Below are 16,616 nucleotides of genomic sequence, written 5' to 3'. Positions count from 1 at the left end.
CCATTTAATTTTCCAAAGTCCATGTCCTTTGACACATGCTCTTCATGCTTCATTAACAAGCTCCTCTCTTTAGGTCATTCATTTATTTACATTTTTAAAGCGCAGCAGCTGCCCTCGGGCATCGTGGTGCTGTTACAAGAAGGTTTACTTGACAAGTTGATTCGGTTACAGGAATGGCTGTGGTTCCAAGGTTACATGGGAACCGTGAACATGGTACAGTTGTAGCTTACAGACATTGTTGCATGCGATAGAATTAAAAAATGGGATTCACTTAAATAGGGTGGTTTTAAGAGCTTTTCTAAAAGCTGTGTGGGATGTTTCAGCTCTTAGTTTGGGCGTTAGGGAGTTCCAGGCTTTCGGTGCTAGGACTTCGAAACTCGAGCCACCAGCTTTGACTCTAGTGAAGTTAGGTATTGCAAGTTGGTTGGCATATATGTCCCTTTTGGGTCTCAGTGATTGGACTGGTTGAATCCGTTCATTAAGGTAGCTAGGGGCAGTTTGGGATATGCATCTATGTGTAATTTTGAGAGTCTTGAACTGGATGCGCTCTTAAACTGGGAGCCAGTGGGCATTTTGTCTTGCTAGGGAGATGTGTTCTCTCTTTGGTATATTGAGGGCTGCTCTCAGAGCGTTGTTTTGTGCAATCTGGAGCCTATTAATGTGTTTGGCCGAGGTACCTAGCAGGAGGATGTTGCAGTAGTCCAGTTTCGCGCCTATAGTGGCTCTGGCGAGGTTGAGGCGGTTTGTGGTGGAAAGGTGAGGTTTTACTTTATACCCCCGTAGTTTTTACAGCCGGGGAGACGGAGATTACAGAGCTCTCGATGAGGAAAGTACTGTATTTATTGTCTAGCTTGCTGAGAGTTTCTTTAGGGCCCACTAGTAGGATCTCTGTCTTGTCTCCACTCAGACAGAGGCCATTGGTTGCCATCCATGCCTGGATGATGGCATAAGTGTTTTGTAGGGTTTTCAGGTCTTGCCCGTAGTCACCAGTTAGTGGGAGAAGGATCTGAGTGCCATCGGCATAGTTGGTGAACGTTATGCCAAATTCTTCTAAGTCGTTGAATAGTGGGAGTGTGAATAAGTTGTAAAGGGTCGGGGAGGTGCAGGACCCTTGTGGTACTCCACAGTTGATGGGGAGGCGGTGGCTGATGCTTGGTCTGAGTAGACCCTCATAGCTCTGCCTTCCAGGAAGGATGAGATCCAGGCTGTGGCTTTAGTCGAGAAATGGGCTGTGTTGGTGAGATGTGTACTTAGTGTTTTGTGGTCGACTAAGTCGAACGCGGCCGACAGATCAAGGAGTAGGAGGATGGCGCATTTGCCTTTATCCATGTTTTTTAGGAGTTGGTTCTTAAGGTAGAGTAGTGCCGACTCTGTGCCATGGCATGGGCGGAATCCAGACTGTCTCTTGCCTAGGATGTTGTGAGATTCAAGGTAAGCTTGTATCTGTAGGTATGCGGCCTTGTCGAGGATTTTCAGCAGGAATGACACTGTTGTAATGGGTCTGTAGTTGTTGGGCGAGTCTGGGTCTAGCGTAGGTTTTTTTTTAGTAGTGGGCGAACCCAAGCTTCTTTGAGGGAAGAGGGTACTGTGCCGGTGGCGAATGAGGCCTTAATGAAGGTAGCAATGAAGTGGGCTAGAGGTTCAGCGCAGTCTTTGATTAGGTTTGCTGGACAGATGTCCCCCTTGCAGAGTGAGGGTTTTATTTGTTTCATGATACGTAGGACCTCAGGGGCGGTTACCTCTCTAAAGGTAAAAGGCGGTGGAGGATTGTTGTTGCTTTTGTTTTGGGGGGTGGGGGTGCTTGGGGCAGTCCGCGTTTTGTGTGGAGACTTGGGTAGATTGTCAAGGTTGGCTTTGATTTTCTTTTGGAGTAAGTCAATTTTGTCGAGCATGGCCTTCTGGATGTCATTACACCAATTCACGTCTTTGATTGCTTGGCGTTTGGAAGCGGGCGGGTTTGACTAGTTCGTTGAAAATCGCGAATAATTCCTTTTGAGTGTGATTGGGCATTGTCGATTCTAGTGTTGTATGCGTCAGCTTTGGCTTTGGAGTTTTTGTATTGCTTGGCAATGGTTAAGTAAGAATCGCGTAGATGGGTGGAGGGGTGCGATTGCCATTTTTTGAGTGCTTGTCTTTTGAGTGTTTTTAGGTCACGGAGATCTTGGTTGAACCATGAGTTAGCGTGGAAGAGTTTTTTAGCTTTTTTTGTTTCTAGTGGGGCAATAGTGTCAATGATCTCTTTAATAGTGGTGTCGTAGAGTGCGACTAGTTCTTTGGGGGTCGTTGGAGGTGGGTGATGCTAGTGCTGAGACTGGGCACATCCTTTCTTTGGAGAGTAGCCTTTTGGATCTAGCTCTAGAGCAGCTGGCATAGGAGGGATTTGACTAATAGCTGTCTTTGTTGGGATGTAAAAATGGATAAGGTGGTGGTCGGTCCATGGTTGTGGTGTGTTTGAACTGAGGTCTACCCTGCAGTTGTGGTCGACTAGCCAGTCTAGTATGCAGCCTTTGGTGTGAATAGCAGAGTCAACTCTCTGGATAAATTGTAGGTCTAGAAGGGCTTTAGCAAGGGTTTTGCTGTGTTTGTGTCTTGTGTCATTGAAGCCGAGGTTCAGGTCTCCTAGGAGTATGGCTTTAGTGTTGGGTTTGAGATTGTTCCCTAGTAGGTGTAGGATGTGTGCTTGTAAATTCAGGAGCGGGCCTGGTGGTCGGTAGATAAGGTGCATTGTCATGGTGTCATTAGGAGAGAGGGAGATTTTTACTGATAGAGCATCGAAATTGTTCTCCGGTGAGAGAGGTTTGATTTGTCTAGCCTTCCGCGTTTCTATGACTATTAGGGCCACGCCTCCGCCTTTGTGTGTTGGTCTATCTTGCCGAAGGATGATGTATCCAGGGGGGAGGGCCTGCCATATGGCAGAGGCTTCATCTAGCTAAGTTTCTGTAATGGCTAGGGCGTCTAGCTCGAGGTCAGAGATTAGGTCATGTATTTCTGTGGCATGCGCTTGTAGGGATCTAGCATTGATGAGGGCTAGCTGGATTGGGGGGGGGGGTTGTCTGTGCTCGACTTGGCAGGGTTGTGTTTGTTGGTGTGGAGTTTGGTGGAAGGGTGTTGGGATGGGGGATAGTAAAGGGTGTGGGGTGTGAATGCAGTGCGAGTTTGTGGTGGGTATTAGTGTGAGCGGTGGTGGTGCGGGCTCTTAGTCTGGCGTTTATGTGCACTGGTAACGTGTGGGTTGTGCTTCTGGCTGTGGGTTTGGGGTTAGGGATAGTGTTAGTGGATGAGGACTGGTGGATGTGGCACTCTTGTGTGCGTAGAGCAGGTAGGAATGGAGTAGGGCGGATGGAGTCAGAGCATGGGAGCTTAACGGGGCGGGCGGGGGCCATGTTGAGTATAGTGGGTGTATACAAAGGTGGACAGAATCGACTTTGGGCTTAAACATAAAATATGCAGATTTGACTTCCTGCTAGGTGTGCATGCTAGTAGCTGCTCGTTGACGTGGAGCTCGGTGGCTGTGCACAGTCGTGTAGCAGAAGAGGGCAGTGCGCGTGGGTGGTGGGGAATGTGCGCAGGAGTATGATGCCTAGCTAACATACAGTAAGCTCGCAATTGGATGAGCCGTTATAGATGTAAGGAGAGGGCACGGTATAATGTAGGAGGCATGGCAAGGGGAGGTAGCAGTGGCGAATGTCAGCATTCAATAGGCAGCATGGTAATTAACAAGGCATAGTATGCTTACTGGTGGCCGAGGATGGCGGACAGGTCTTGGCATGACGTGTGTCTCATTCCATGTGTGGGTCAGATACAGGCGGTGTAGGTGGCCTTGCAGAGCACCAGGTATGAGCTACTCAACGTGCCGTGGGGAAATGAGAGGTCTCGTCGAGGGAGGTTGCGACGGGCAGGGGTTGGCGCCTCGCGGCTCGTGCGGCGACACAGGCAGAGACAGGCTCTAGCCTTGTCGTAGCCGGCCCCGAGGTGGGCGGGCCGGCTCTCGCCTTCCGGTGCTGCTGGCTGGAGGAAATGGGTCATTAGACCGATGCAATTATTTGGGAAAAAATTAAAGCACGAAAAAAGAGAGACAACTTGTGCATGCCTCATTATTGCACAAACTTCTTCCTACGCAAGACTCCTAAAGTTCAGTCCTCCTTTATGCCACTTCATCCTTTCCACTCGCTCACTGTATCACAAGTGCTTGAAGACCATAGTAATGGCAGTTCAGCATTTTCCAAGTTTCATGTGACATAACATACTAAGCTGGCTCCCTCCTCTGGAACAGCATCCCCCTTGAGCCGGATCTCCTCAAATTGCAGAAGCTCCTCAAGACCTTCCTTTTCACCCCCACCCCTCCCATTGTGACCAGGGGCCCTTATGTGTCATTCTGGGTCCTGAACTTCCCCCTCCTCCCCCCTGCGCCCAGGAAACAACTTCAGTCTCCACCCACTCCCAGCACTTGCCTTCCATGTACTGGCAGGTGACCACTCTTACCAAGTGATCTCTGCTAGGCACTGTTGCTTGCAATTGACTCCCTTGCACCCCCGGGGCGCGCATCTGCATCTCTATCTCTCATCTTTTCTCCTCATTGATTTGCCTTTCACTCCCATTTTCCCTCGCTGTTTCCCTGTGGGTGCTTTGAAACAATTCTTTGTTGAAGAAGTGTCTTATAAATAAAATAAATACTTGATCCAGTTGTGCAAAGTGACTCTTTAGGGAGTTAAAATCAATGAAATATGTGCTTCGACATTTCACATCTCACTGTAAGCATTCAACTCCTTTGAGATTGGTTCTACATTGTTTTATCGAGTATCCATTTGTTATGTAGATCACAAAGGAAATCTGTTGATTTAATAGGATTTTTGTCATCAGGCCACCCCTTCCCATTTTGTTATGGGCCCCTTTGGTAGGTCTAGAAGAAGAATTCTTACTAGAATTTCCACTGGTGCGTTTTATTAAAAGGAAAAATGTAACATCCATCTTTCCCTATTCAATAAGGTGTCCCTACCTAACCAAACTAGCTAAGGTGCTAGTCGATGAATGTTCATAAATTAAACCGTCCCCGTCCAACTATAACCCATCTGATCCTAGCACTATTTATAACTAGAACCCATGAAAATGTCTCCCTTCTGCCGAGGTTTGTGAACTTCTTGTTAAGCCACTTACACATAATCTTCAGATTGTCTCTGGTGATCACTTGTATAAGTTAATTGATTGTTTGACATTTCTTCTCTGGTCTTTTCCTACATGTATTGACCCTTTTCTCCTCCCTTGGCAAACTTATCACGGGATTCCCTTTTTCATCCTGACTATTTCCCGTTCTCTCAAATATTTCATTTTCTTTTTTTGGCGACTTATCTGAATGTCTTTGTACTAGTTCCAGCCTGTTCTCAGGCTTCTGATTTAATACCAGTTCTCGCTTCACTGGAGCTTTCCGGGCATGACTGAGGAATTCAACCATCCGCACAGTGTGTGTGCGCTAGCCAAGGTTTTTTTTAAATTTTAAAAGAAATTGGAAGGCAGCTCAACCTCTGGAAAATGTGTGGGGCTAATCCACACATTTTCCTATGCTCGCCGCACAACATACACATAGACCTGTGTAATCTGGGTGGACGCAACCTACAGACGCTGTCCCCCCCCCCGTCATATTTAGTTGGGATTTAAGAGCCAGGATTACACCATATCATCTCAGAAGGGGGAGGGCAAAACCTTCCGTCTACCATGGCCAGCCTAATTAAGTATCAAAGGCTCCAAGGATCCGCCCTGTCCTTTGGTGGAGGCCTGTAGATGCTGGCAGCAATTAACATACTTTAAACAGGCCCACATGGGGCCTGGCTGCAGAGGTTAACGAAGGAGACCGGAAACCCCAACAATCTTTGATATGCACTGTGCCAACCGAAGCCAGCTCCCACCATTAATATCAATGGACAGTGAAATATGTCTGGAACTGCACGTTTACAGTAGTCATCCCCAGAGGGAGAGCCCATTCGGAAGTATGTGGATTGACAGAGACCGAAAGTCTGTTCGTGCGCAGATTCAAGGGAGACCTGATGATTTAATCAGGAAGCACAGAGTGCTCCATTAACTAGAGAGACCCTTTGATTCACAACAGAGAAAGAGGGTGGGACTTTGTATTAACATTTTTTCACCAGCTTTACCTTTTGTTGCAAAGCACTCTGGTTATTACTGCAGGCATACAGGAGAATGTTGGTGGGGACCCAGGATTGGTTCCTTAAGGTAGGCTTAGCCTACATCAATCCCTGTGGGCCATTTGGTTTTAAAAGAGGGTCGAGCCCCTCTTTTGGCAGATCTGAAGGCTTCACCAGAAGCAGGAAAGAAGAACACAACATTGGACCCTGGCTGAAGGTACAGTCTGCCTTACATCTTCTGCCAGGGAAGGAAGGTCAGGACCTCCAACAGGGAAGCAAGATGCCTCCCCTAAACATTTCCCAGGCAACAGAGGGAGACGACACTGAATCCAGAGGACCCTTCAGCAGCTTTAGAACCGGTACCCAGCCAGCACACTGCGTGCCCTGCTAGGCGTTGCAGCAAGCTTCCTAGGTGGGAAATGCCAGAGAATCTCTGAACCAAACCAAGGACATGGCAGCTGGCTGCAAACGCTAGATCAAATCCCATCCAGATCTATATTTCTTTAATGATTAGTTACCGAAAAGGATAATTCGCTTAAAGTGCTTGGTGCATCCTATCAAAATGCTAATTCCATACCCGATCAAAGGTAAATTCTGTTTCTGGCTGTGCAACATAAAATAACCTGAAACCATAAATGATATTGGGTGCATATAAGCAGGGGAACACAATGTACCATGCATGTGTTTATTTCTCTCAACATTGTATGGATGTCTCACTCGATTCCACCCAAATGTAAAATCATGAAATACAGTACGACTCATCAAGAGGTAAAGTGCAATAAGCTTACCACTAGGTAAAACCCTTTAAAGTGCAGAGTGCTTAAACCCGAATATCCGTAATGGGGGGCATGATGTTAGCGAGTGCAAGAATGCAAATTGAAACACAACTGATCTGATGGCTGCTTAAAGATACATACAAAAAACCTAAAGTAAAAACTTAATTAAAAGTGCAATCACACAGTTCTCCAAGATAAACCACATTTAAAAAGAAACCTATTAATCTTCTAATGACAGAGACTACAACTATAAAACCTGCAATACAACCACATAATAGTAATAACAAATGTCCACAATGTCAAAGACAACATGTTAAAACTTTGCACATTTAAATTCAACTAGTCTGAGAGTACAAGGTACACTCTATTCTAGACAAATAATCAATAAATGCACAATGAGGTTTTTATTTTTTTTAAATGTTTTATTAGTTTCAATTAAATACATAACACATCATAAACAAAACCAATACTACACAGCAACAGCTAATATACAAAACCAAGCACACATTATCTTTTCTACCCCCCCCAGTTTGCCTGCAGCACTATCCTGTACCTCATGTTCGCTAACCACACCAAGAGCGACAGCCCTCACCGATTGTCCCATCCAGTTATCGGTGACCTGTCACAATGTATGGCGTGCTGGCCCCCTCAGCGATCTCAGTGGCATCCTGAACACAAACCCTGCACCAAGAAGATGTGAGCTACAATTACATTGTAGATTAGTAGCAGTGGCTGACGTAGCAACCAAACTCGGTTGTGGGGATGTTCCAATTCCATTGTTTTTTTTTTTTTAAAACTGTAATCTGAAAGATTGCACAGGTGTGTGGTAACGTGTAGGTGTCACTTCATGGTCCAAACAGGCATGACCGTCATACTGTAACAAGAACACACTGTTAAGAAGACGTGTTGATAGAGTTGTGCTTGTCAAATTAGATCTGTCCGACAAAACATTTGTAGCAGACAACTGACAGGTTACTTTATAGTCCAATAGTTTGCAGTTGTTGCACAGCTACATCTCTGGGAATTGCAACATTACACAGACATCTGCTGTTTTGATGCGGGTCTATCAATTGTCCAGGTGAAGTAATAGGCAGGTTCTGAGGAAGGAACACCACCAGCCATCCCTGCCAAGGTTTTCCAGCATTTGTGAACAGCCATTAATACATTTTGTAATAGTCAGTTTTCACAATATAATTCTCTTTCTTTTTTCACTGCATCTTCTTTTTCCAGATTCCACCAGTAGCTGCTTTTTCTCCTCTACCTTTCTTTTTAATGCCTCAATTATAGCTTTTTGTTATTTCATCAAATGTTTCCTATGCCTTAATATTGTTTTGTGGCTGCGGGTTATGAAAAAGGCAAGTTGAAACTTCATAATGTGACTACCAATACAACATTTTGTATGAGCTGTACACTGGGGTGACTCCCCTTAAGCAGGACCCTATCCCCCACCTTGGAGTTTTGCTCATTCTTGCTCTCCTTGGCGCTTTCCCTCCCTCCCCATGCAGCTACCCACAACTCGGTGTAGCTGCACACATAACAATGTGTATAGGTACATACCGTTGAGAGTGCGCTGTGACCACTATAATTTATAAATAGTGGCGAGCTGCATCACCAATTCCACAAGGTCTACGCATAAAGACCTTGAAAGAATAGGACAGAAAACGGATTGTTATTTGCAAATCGCGCTCTACCTTGGACATCCTAGATTAGTTCCCCAACCCGTGGACTACATTTTCAGGATTGCATCCAAGGTGCAAAATAAATAAATAAATAAATAAATAAAATAAATAAATAAAAACCCAAAAAAGATAGTTTAGGAATTTCGATTTGGGGAACCAATCCAGGATGTCCAAGCACCACTAAAGATTTTTAGCACAACGCGCCAGCCACAGGTCTCTCGGGACACAACCCTTAATCATCAGGTACTATCAGAAAATTGTTTCAAGATATTTTCACAATCAACTTCCAAACCTGGTCACCATACCAAGTGTTCAATTTCAAGGCCTTGAAGATGGCCAAGGTTGAAACATGTGTCGGCTGACTTTATGGGAATAAATTCACCTACAGATGAATACCCTGATATTGTTTTACTTTCATTCTAAAAGACTGTATACCTAACTTCAAGAAGGTAGAGTGCGATTCGCCAATTGCAATCCATTCTCTGTCCTAGCTGCACACATACTCTGACCTGGACTACAGTCCCGAGGGCGTCCAACCCATAGCGCTTCGCCAATAACATAAGAGAAATCAGTAGACCATCTATAGTTACTATAGATGAAAGAGATGCTGTAAATGAGGTGGGCATTGTGTAGCATTCATCTGTGTGTGTGAAAAAGGGGAACGACTCCACATAGGGACGTCAGATGTACCCTCCTCCCCCAAACATCAAATAGATGAAAAAATAAATAAACACATTGCTTACCTAACTAGAAAAGCATGACTCCTTGAAATCCTTTTCTTCACGTATTTCTCTTCTACTTTCATCGATACCATCTATCAGCAATTTCCAATTAACTTCACCAGGAATTGCAAAGGCTCAAATTCCCCATCCTTTGAAATGCACAGAGAATTGTCTGAATTTGAGTGGTCTAAAAGAAGAAATAAAATATGTAAATTCAGTGTGTGCCAAGTATTTGTGATCCAGGTCTGTACCCAAAACCATTCATTTATAGTGGGCTTGCTATGGATGTTCCTGCCTAATGTGTCCCGATTTGTGAGCGAAGCGTCTCTTGGTTAACTTCCTCCAAGACTTCCACCCAATGGGGCTTTAACTAGTTGCATCTGTTCGCAAATTTAGAGGTGTGTGTTCTGGAGAGGCAATATGGTCTTAACTACAGAGCTCTTGTACCTAGAATGCTGCAGTCATTTTGTGTGTGTCCTTTAAAAGACATGTTTCGGTAAATGTAACTATCAACCATAGAGAGCCCCACCTTGCAGACAGCAACATGTACAGGAAATAGGAGGGTATGCAGTGACAGAACCCATGACCAAAGCGATCTTTACTGGGGGAACAAAAAGTAAATATTACACCTTAGCAGAAGGCCTTTGCTAATATGAGCCAGGCGCTATCCTCCAGAAGGAGCACAAGTCCCCCCCACCCCATAAGTATCACTCATGTGCAATAAACTATGCACTACAGCTGAACTAGTGCAGCACTCATAGCAGTGGAAAAATCCTGCAAAAAAGTAAACCAAGCCATGGGTAAACTTTGCAGAGGCATGGTTTCCCCACACATGCACCACAGCTGGATACATGTAAATAACCTATTATGTAGAGGGTCCAGTGCACCTATCTGAGGAAGGCATGGACTTTGTGTGGAACATTGTGGGGGCATTGGAGCAGCAACCGTTTTAAAGCCAGAGAGGGGCAGCCAGTAGGAGCATTTATCCCCTACTTGGCAACGGTTTGAAAGCAATCCGCCTGATCCGTATAACAGTCATTGTGTGGAACTGGGAAAGAGTCGCCCCACTCACGAAAAGGGGGCATCTGTATGCTGAACAGCTAGGGCGTCTTATGGCAGAGGCCTTCAAACTAGTGGGCCCAAAGGATGCCAGTTGGTGGGGGCTTGAAGGATTATGGTGATTTTTTAAATAGAAAATATAAGAATTTGTGGCGGGGGGGGGCAGCTCTGCATAAAAGACGTGAAGACCACTGCCTTAACCTTTTAACTGCCATGGGTTTCCAAATCCCGCCCCCCCCCCAGTGCCAAGGCCTTTTTTTGGTGATTTTGGGATTTCGCCATTCAATGCCTTCTAACGTTTTCTGTTTCATTAACCCCTTGTGCCAAGGACGAGGTATCTCATCCTTGGCAATAGGGAGGTAATCCCAATGACAAGATACCTCGCCCTTGGAACTTAAGGGGTTAAGGGAATAACGTGACCTCCCACTTTCAAATAGCAAAGCAATTCACAGCACTCCTTTCACGCCCAGGTCAGAAAATTCCCGCTAACGCGCCAGTCCCGATACACAAGGCTGCTGAAAAGGCTGCTGAAAAATCCAGACAAGCCGGAAAATAGCTCAACATCATCTAACGAGAATGAACTGGTCCCATCATTAGATAAAAAGAAAAACCATAAAAAGCATTCACCCCAGATCATCCTGAACAATGATCAAAAAAGATAAGTTCAAAATTAATGACAGGGATCACTATCCCTAGCAAGCATTCAATAAAGTTTACAGGCAAACTATCTTCAATTAACTGCTAAGGTCAAGCAACCGCGTTGAAGGGACAATACAATCCCTCCGGGAACCTCATCAACCTATATAGAGAACGTGACACAAGTATAACTAGAACATGCAGTAATCCAGAGTCCCTGAAACTTACATTTGTATATATTAAATCATGTAGCGATTTCCCCTAAGTGTTGAACAAACTAAACGTAGATGAGTAGAGCATGAGTCATGAGGGGAATTAGAACACGGTCCCTTGCTCATAAAGGCTGACACAAAAAGCCCTACTGAGAACCGAAAAGGCAATTGAAAACGGGGGTGAACAAGCCATCTATGTGCCCTTTAAAATAAATGGCATAAAAAGCTGCCTCGTGGGTATAGCATCCGTAAATTCCAGCAGTGAAAAAATAATATTCAAAAGCATTACAATATAAAATGAGGCTTTAAATGCCAGACAGTTCGCTTGAAACTCTCCTTTAATGCAAATTCAGTTGCTGGACAATTAATGGATGCCATCTTTTTTTTGTTGGCTGGTGTTGAATGGCTTAAGTCAAAGCAATGATCAGGTTGCAAGCATTGCAAAGAGAAAGAAAGAGATGGGGGGCATCTGTCCACTGTTGGTTAGAGGAGTCTTTTTCTCTCCCTTCTTCATGAGAGCTTGGATGGTCAATATCTGCAACCATTCTCTATGCGCCGAATCACAACAACAAATCTAAGCCCAAAGCAGCATGTGCCACCAGAAGGAGGAACGCAGGAATCAAAGAACTCATTCCTCAGAGCGTTTCACCTATCCCCAACCTGAGACTACACCTGGCGGTGTGTGAATCACACCCTGTACCAAACAGTGGCTCAAACAGCCTGCCACACACTTCAAAACTTAGCCAGCCTTCATGCTAGCCAAACAAAACGTTGCCACTTGGCACTCTGCTTCAGAATTAAGCAACATTAAAGATGCTGCGAAAGTCACACACGCTTCGCACAAGCCATACATCAACAATCCCCACACAAGGGAAATCTGTGCCAGCAGGTGTGTGCACTGGCATGCAGCTGTCTGGGCAACTTATTGAAAATTACAATCATTGTGCCCTCTATATACAAGAGAAACATTCTCACAGGGGCTATGCGACACTGCAGTGTTCTTAAGCAGACGACATGAGTCAAATTATCGCTGGGTCTGTGCAACTCTTTCCTTCCCAGTAAAGCACCGGAATGATTTTGATTCTACCCACTGAAGGTGCGGTCATGTGTACGAGTTGTATATGCACTGTACCGGACACATAGCAACGTCACACACAAGGGCACAGCAAGCAAGTGGATAATGGACCCCTTTAAAGCAACCAGGGATTTTGCAAAGGTTTGTTCAGTACATTAAGCTTCTGCCGTTTAAGCCCAGACGTGCACTGTCCCCTAGGGACCAGGGAGGACAAGTGCTCATCCAAACTAGCAATCAAAATATATGTTAACATACAGCGGTGCCAGCAAGATAGCAATTAGGTTTTTTGCCGAAAAAAAAACACTACATTTTCTTGATAACAAGATAGGCACTCTGGGGGCAGTGGTCCTGTGGTCTTCAAACTTGTTTGACCCCCCCCGCCCCCAAGCACTCCATATGAAAAAGGTACCTGGCTTGGGCCCCTCTATCCACATGGACTACAAAATGTTTATCTGGTGTAGAATGGTGCCAAATGGGGTGTTGGTGCCAAACAACATTCTTTCAAAATCATTGCTTGCAATAACTCAAATTAATCAGGGGGCAAATATTTGTAAACGCAGCATTCTGAATTTTTTGCTACAGGGGATGTGACTAAAAGTAGCATTGGATATTTATTTCAAAGAGTAACGTAGGAAATACTCAAGTACAAAAACTTGATTACTATCAATGCAGTCACTTGCAAGTTGGACAGTGGCATACTGGAGAGCTAGTGTGAAGTGTGAGCCTGCCTTTCAGCAGGCAGCCTTCACTTTTGGGTTCAATTTTTGCAATAACCTGTAACGCTCACCTGATTCCCACAGAGGCGCAGGTCTGGCTTCGAGTGCTGATGCTTCTTCAATGGTGAAGCGCAGGACTCTGAAGATGGACAGGAAGGGCCCTCTACTCTGGCTTCTCCGGCTCGCAGGAATATTCCCCTGCGCGTGAAAAGGGAGTATTACCTACTGACTGAGTTATGCTCAAGCCTCCCACTCTCTTCCTACCCTCCACGATACCCTTCCACGATTCCCCGTGAAGTCTCAACTTAGGGTCAGGAAGGATGAGCTCTCCATCCTGCTTCTGATGCAGGGACGCGTTGAAACCCAGTTACTTCACTGGATTGAGGAGAGTTCAGGTAAGCTTGACTATTCAGGTAAGGCTCTTTAAAAGTTCTGTTGCAAGTTCAAAAGTCCAAGCTTAATAATAATGTTCATTGTCTTTTTGCAGCAAGCGCTGATGCTTATGTCTTTTTTCCCCTTAGGGGCTGGGGTTCGGAATGCCGGAGATATGGCGCCGACCCGAAGTGAAACGTGCAGTTCCAGTAAATGGCAGGTTAGTTCTGGATGAGCACTCGGGAACTGTCTTTGCATACGCTCATTCAATGTCTTTGTCTTTTTTTCCCCATAGGGGCCGGGGTCCGGAAAATGCCTGGAAGCGGCAAGACCCGAAATGAAATGGGAATGACCCAACAGGTAAGTCTTATTCCCTTCCTTCTCTCACCTCTTATTCTTGTCTTTTTCTCTAGGCTCTGGGAAGTGGCTGTGTATCCGGATGATCGCTGCTGAAGATGGAGGCACCCAGGAAAGGTGAGTGAAATGCAGCGCTGCAGCGATCGTAACGAAATGCTTTTAAAAATGTGGTCTTCCTTTTCAGGATCGTCAGTGTGATGTCTCCGTGGTGCAGATTTAGCTGGTAAGGTCTCTTGTCTCCCTTTGCAGGTGAGCCAGGATGCTGACAGGCGTTGCTGAAGTCCAGAAGCAAGAGCTGACACAGTGAGCGTCCAGCTGCGAGGAGCAGAACAACGCGAAGCGTGAGTTGCTGATCGGGTGTGGTTTAAATAGCTTTGGAAGAAGTTCCAAGTGTGTATCCTTCCTCCGATCAGGTATGTATCCTTCCCCGACCACACCCGGGTGGAAAGTAGTCCCACAGGTAAAGTAGTTCCATTCAGGCCTCAAGAGGGCCTGGATGTGGCAGCATGATCTGCATCAGGTAAGTGCACAGTAAAAGACTTTAACACATGTCTAGCTTTATGAGCCTGGCGCCTAAGGCGCCAGGACAGAGGTCCAACATGAGCCTGGCGCCTAAGGCGCCAGGACTGGGTCCAAAGGGCCCCAGCTTGGGCCCACTGGCACTCCCCTGGGGGAAATGATGCCTGCCTCTGGGGTTGCTGGGTCGGACCTGGCTCCTTGGAGGTAGGCATCATGACATAACCTCTGGTTGGCTTTCTTCCAGCTTTGACCAATATTTAGTCTTTAGGGCTGCAAAAGTTGAAAATCCAGTCTTCTAAAAGGAACGAGGTGCTGAAAAGTAACAGTACATTGACTGCATTTAGATAAATGGAGGAAACTGCATTTTGCCAAAATCCACTCAAGGACAATTTTTTGAATCGACTCTCCAGTAGGCGGTCACTTTGAAGTTCCATTAGTTCCTCCTGGAGGTGTATTGGGAGGTGGGCGGAGCCCTACTCACGATGGGAAAGGCTGAACCACTCAGTCATTGATGCTACAATTGTCCTCTGGAAAGTACTTTTGAGAATGGTTCTGAGATGGTGTCCCATTAGTTCAGCAACACATGAAAAGATCATACTCCACCTCCTCAAGAGCATCTGCTAATAATGAAACGCATCGGAATGCAGACATTAACCCTCCTCCTCCTCCAAAGCTCCAACTTCTTAAATGCTGACATTTTTGCGTTCATAGCCAATGGTGTGGTTTCTTTTCTGTGCCTTGCAGAGAGGTTTAGAAAATGTAGCTTTTCAAAGAGGTCACCATAGTAAGCTAACAGTACAAGCCAGTGTGAATCACACAGAGGCTGCTTTCGTCTGATCTAAACCCAGGAGAAAGCATCTAACTTTGTTCCTAAACAAAATATAAAACCTTTCCCCCTTGAGAGCAACCTGACCTCTGTGTGAAACAAAGCATCATGTTCAGCTCCCATTTCTGCACATAATGTGGCAAACAGATGGGCTAGTGTGCGGTGCATCTTAATAAAATGCACAATCTTTACAAAAAAAGTCAGCACCTCCGAGAGTCCATTCCCCATATTGCGCACAGGCAAAGCTTCCCGGGGATCACGCAGTGCGTGTGTCCACAATATATGTGGAGCTACTATCAACACTTTTGCTTTTAACCCACTTCTAGCACCAGACATAGAAAGAGCACCATCCAAGCAAATACCAACACACACCTCCCACTTTAGGCAGTGGGAACTTAGGAAGTAGTTAATGTCAATGACTATAGATGCAGTTGCTCTGCCCTGAATTGGTTTACAAAATATTTCAAGCACAATATAAATTCTGTACTGATAGAAGAGGACAGGTCAGTGATGCAGCGGAAAATTGTGGTGTAAAAGATACTTTTGCAATTTTCTGCTGCACCGTCACTAAGCATTACCCGGTTGACAGTGAGAATTGTTGGCAGAATTACTCTCAGCATCTGTAAAGCGCTCCCCTCCCACCCCCCAAATAATGTGGTAAGACCGGTACTGAGGCCACGTTTTAACAGTGTATTTTGCTTGAATATGCCTCGTAGCTATTGTACAAACAAATCTATGGTCTTTTTTGCTAAGGTTTTGTTTCCAAATGCACCTTAAGTGTTGGCTTCAGGCTTGCTAACGTCGCGCCACAAACCACACATTGCAGCTTAACTTGTCAGCAACTGTGATCCATGTGAACCCAAAACACAGAAAAGATATATTTCCGTGTTTTTACATTTCTCGTGTCTGTTTCCACCTCTCCTTCCGCTTTTCGTTTGAGATTCCTACCATCTTTGGGCACTAGGAAACTATCCAGTTCTATGTTATTTCTGCATTTTAAAGCCCGAACACAAAGAAAGACTGATTTTTCCCCGGCCGTTTTTTTATCGACTTTAAAGTGCGGAATTCACATACTGCCCCCCTCCTTCCCCACCCGCTCATTAACTCGACAATCGGGGGGGGGGACCCTGAACCCCCAATTTCCCTCCCCTAACGCACGCATCTTACCCACATGCACACACACAGTTCAAAACACACCTCTGCCTCTTGTGACGACTCTGCTGGTTCTCACAGCGCCTGCTGCTACAATGAAAAAAGTTAGTCAAGGATACATGGGTCTACCTGAGACTTCAAAAATGAGCAGAGGTTAAAACCAGCTCTTGAGTGTTAGGCATCAGCTAGTAAGCAGGACGTAACGCTGGAAAACCAGGAGAGAGTACACAGTGCACTGCAAATGCAACTCCCACATGAGACATGAACTTTCAGTACCGCCTCCAAACTGGACACGAGAAAGGAACAGCCTCAAAAATAGGTTTGAAATCCCCGATCGCGACTCCTACTATACCTTTAAAATGACTCCATCACCCACAG

General features: G+C 45.5%; 1 protein-coding gene across 2 annotated transcripts in view; it reads right to left on the bottom strand.

Moving 5' to 3' along the window:
• Positions 1 to 16,616, bottom strand: part of TAF5L (TATA-box binding protein associated factor 5 like) — a 353,159-nt gene that overhangs the window by 329,774 nt on the left and 6,769 nt on the right. Inside the window, exon 3 of one of the 2 annotated variants that reach the window (XM_069607427.1) lies at positions 9,336 to 9,501. The exons of the other annotated variant lie outside the window; for it this stretch is intronic. The gene's annotated coding sequence lies outside the window, so the exon portion shown is untranslated. The remainder of the gene's footprint in view (positions 1 to 9,335; positions 9,502 to 16,616) is intronic. 2 annotated transcript variants of the gene reach the window in all.

The sequence above is a fragment of the Ambystoma mexicanum genome, chromosome 4q (genome assembly GCF_040938575.1).
Source record: "Ambystoma mexicanum isolate Mex_15411 chromosome 4q, UKY_AmexF1_1, whole genome shotgun sequence".
NCBI lineage: Eukaryota > Metazoa > Chordata > Amphibia > Caudata > Ambystomatidae > Ambystoma > Ambystoma mexicanum.
This window is presented reverse-complemented; position numbering and strand designations above follow the sequence as displayed.